Here is a 3,772-nt window from a genome sequence, read left to right as displayed (position 1 = left end):
TTATATTTAGAATAGCTTTTTTGCCTTCAAAAAATCTCGTTGGTGCACGTCAAGGAAGAATGGCGAACAGAATTTGGCAATAGTCCATGAGCCAAGGCCTGAAAAAATGATTTTCGTTGCACCCCCCACGGGACATAGTGACTTTGGTATCAAATTAAAGCTTGCAGCCTGTATTTTACAAATTTACTTGTTGCCAATTACGTAACCTGTGCTTAAGCAAGATATGTGACTATTTCCATAGGGGGGTGGGCTGGGGGATATTGCTCCCTGCGAATTCCACACAACATAAAACGATTCATAATTCTGCTGAAACTCAACCAATTTTATTCAAATTTTCTGTGTATGAAATTTACACCATTCCCAACAATTTTTGATATATGTCATGCATTTTGATGTTTCCATGGTAACGGTTGCCATGGAGATCATTGAAGAAATGCAGATTTCTACTTTTCTGATCAACTGATATTCAAATTTTTGTCAAAACATTCCCATTATGCAGAGAATAGACTCTCTTGAATGGAGAAACTTTCATTATTATCTTTTCGACAGGATTTAAAGGTACACAGGGCACCCATGGTTAAGACGTATGGGGTAGTAAGGAAGGATTATTTTGCTGAAACTATGAAAATTCATATCCTGCAAATATCTCACCAAATATGCATCAGTTATGCACCACACTTAGAATATCAACTTGGACACCTCAGAATTAGCTGACTTGTTGTCATGGTAACGGTTGCTAGGGATGTCTAAATACCTCATGAAGTTGCTTTCAAGGCATATTTTTCAAAGGAAAACTACTCACAACATTAAATAACCACTTCCAACTTGCCAAAGATCTCACATTTCAGTAAACAATCCTGGCACGTGAGATTCTTTCGTCATAAAACAATCTAGCTTAGCAACCAGGAACTTGTAAATGTCATTATCCATACAATGCTTGGGAACTTAATCATTCAGCACTAAATTGCATCAATTGCCGTAAGCAAGAATAACCGTCACAGCAGTATGTTAAAGAAACTAGGGCTGAACCACATGAATTTCAAAAAAGTTAAACAAATGTTAATACTTATGGACATCTTCCTCTCAAGGTCTTCATCTTTCTGTTCCAAAAAAGGCTTTGCACAGGCCTCAGTGCATGGAAGGCGCACAACCACTTGCAATTTGCTAAAGATCTCATGTTTCAGTGAACAGTTCCACATGTAATTTTCTTTCGTTATATAAGAATCTTGCTTAATTAGCAACAGTGAATTTCGAATGTCATCAATATCTCTTTTGAATGTATATCGAGTTCTCAAGTCTGTTATGGCAAATTTTATCAACAACAACTGGAAAAACGTCTACGGCCATTTTACAACGAGTTATCTTAGTTCAGTTTAGCAAGTTGTGACTCATACTATCTTCCATTTCTAGTTACTGAATTTAATTCTTATCCCTTTTTTTGAAATAAGAACACATTTAAAAGTTTATATATTTTCAAACGTTATATATCAATACTTAACGACTGTATTTCATTTGAAAATGTACAACCTTCTTTTAATCTAATCCTTGATCAAGCAATTTTTGCAAAACCACTTGAAGTCATTTGGAGGAGCAGTTTAGATGTCTGGTAGTTCGGCTGGGCTCCTTCCACACAATCTGCGCCTCCGTAGCAGCCATTGGCAAACGGTTTGGGGATGTTGGTCTTGCTAATATACCTGTTCAAAGTGGTATATTGTCGGCTCTGGTTCTGTAGCTGGTTTACTAGAAGGAAGACATTACAAAGAGGCTGTGCATACACATAATGTAAAAAACTAGGCTTTTTTCAAGCCTATGGGTGTGGGAAATATAAGGGATGTGGGCGAAGAGAGAACGAAAAGAGGGATTCTCAAGGTTGCAGCAACCGGAAAAATAGCAACAAAAATTGCAACATTGTGCACTAGTTTGCAAAATAACAAGCATATTATGATGGGAACCGCAACAGACAGGAGAGAAAGTGGGAGTACAAGGTGCGAGAAGTTCTGATCCCATTGACACCCATCCCCTCGTCACTTTTTTTGCATAGAAGAATTTTCTATGATTCACTGACTGAATAATAAAAAAATCTTTGTGCTTTGATTTAGATCGTCTTTGAAGCAATGCATCGGTTGCAGTGATAGGGCTGGGGTTTGGCACGTGGCGCCAGAAGCATGATGATCCCATCAACTATGCCGGTAAGTTCCTTGAGGGAGATCCGCAGAGCATTTGATACAGAGACGTTTGATAAGTTACAGTCAAATCCAGAGTTCCTGAGGCTCTTCCTTCTTTATGGTCCAATGGAAGAAATAGCACCAACGCTGACGAATTTCGATTCTGTCAAATGGTTTTTTTTGCCTATGACCACACCTACTTTGCCCACTACTTACCGGTCTACTTAGTTAGCACGGGATCCTTTAAGATACACACCCTGAGGCACTTCAGCTACTGGCAGATTGAAATTTTGTCGTTCAGAGGTCGACATCCCATGGTTTCTCTCAGCTACCAGTTGACCAAACCATTGAGCAGGCCCTCAACAGAAACACGAAGACGAAGGGTGGTATAATAGGATTCAGTATTAATATGGAAAGGTGTAGCTCAAAGATGGATGTTGATGGCTCAGACGAGTGCAGAGTGATGGTATTCATGGATAGAGATCAGGATAAAGTGCATTAGGAAACTGGCTGTACATACATGCAATGAAGAGAGGCAGATGTTAGGAAAGTGATGGAAGTTGTGCGAAACTGGTGCGACCCATTCAAACCATTTGACGATGTACCGACATACCAACAGGTATGTTGCTGTCGGGGTACGTTGCTGAAGATAGCCTGGAGTATGATAATACAGATGATGATGATGATGATGATGATACATCAAAGGTGCAAATGAGAAAAGGAGTAAAGCGCGGGTCTCTTTTGTTACAGATCGTGTACACACCAAGAATGTTGCCTTCTATGAGACACTGTCAAAGCTCAATTTAGGCATGTTACACGTCTAGAAGAAAGCAAGCATCATTAAGGGTGGAAAGCAGGAAGTTATCTCTCAGAACAGACAGGAACTTGTTTGCTTGCTCACTGATTATTGGTCAGGGTCGACAAATGGATCTTCGAGAGCTACTAAAACATGAACTTGGTCTCTCCCCATGGTCTCAGGTCCGCAAAATCTGCGAGCCAGCAAGCGTTGCGAGCCACCGTGTGAGCTATGCGAGTCACGTAAGTCATTGGAGTCATGCGAGCCACAGTACAAATGTAAAGAATTTTTATTTGTTTTATTTACATTCGCATGAGAACATTTTGGACGAATTTCATACTCGGGCCGTAAGGCGGCACGAGTTAAGCTTTCGGTCGCGTTATCAAATTTATTCTTTTTTTTTTTTTTTTTGGGGGGGGGGGGGGGGGGTCGCAGTGGGCCAAGAGATAAGACTTCGGGCCACGAGTTAAGTTCTCGGTCTCGCTTTTTGTACTCCGGCGGCATGAGTTAAGTTTTTGGTCGCGTTATCAACTTCTTCGCGTTCTTTGTACTCGGGCCGTACGCGGTAAAGCGCCGAGTTAAGTAATCGGCGAAGGGGAGGGGACCTTAGCTCCCCCTCCCTTTCCCCGATGTTTTCTGCGAGTCACTACTCTTTCGAATCAAAATATTTGGCGTCGGTTGTGAAGTGTTTGTGAACGGTTTCCCTTAGCGCAGAGAGGGTTCTAGAGTCGTTAGAACAAAAAGGTGATGGCAATGATAGCATGTCGAGTGGCGAAGAGAGCGAAAACGTAAGGATTAAAGCCCGTGCATA

This window comes from Pavona decussata, unplaced genomic scaffold (genome assembly GCF_977016875.1).
Source record: "Pavona decussata unplaced genomic scaffold, jaPavDecu1.1 SCAFFOLD_45, whole genome shotgun sequence".
NCBI lineage: Eukaryota > Metazoa > Cnidaria > Anthozoa > Scleractinia > Agariciidae > Pavona > Pavona decussata.
This window is presented reverse-complemented; position numbering follows the sequence as displayed.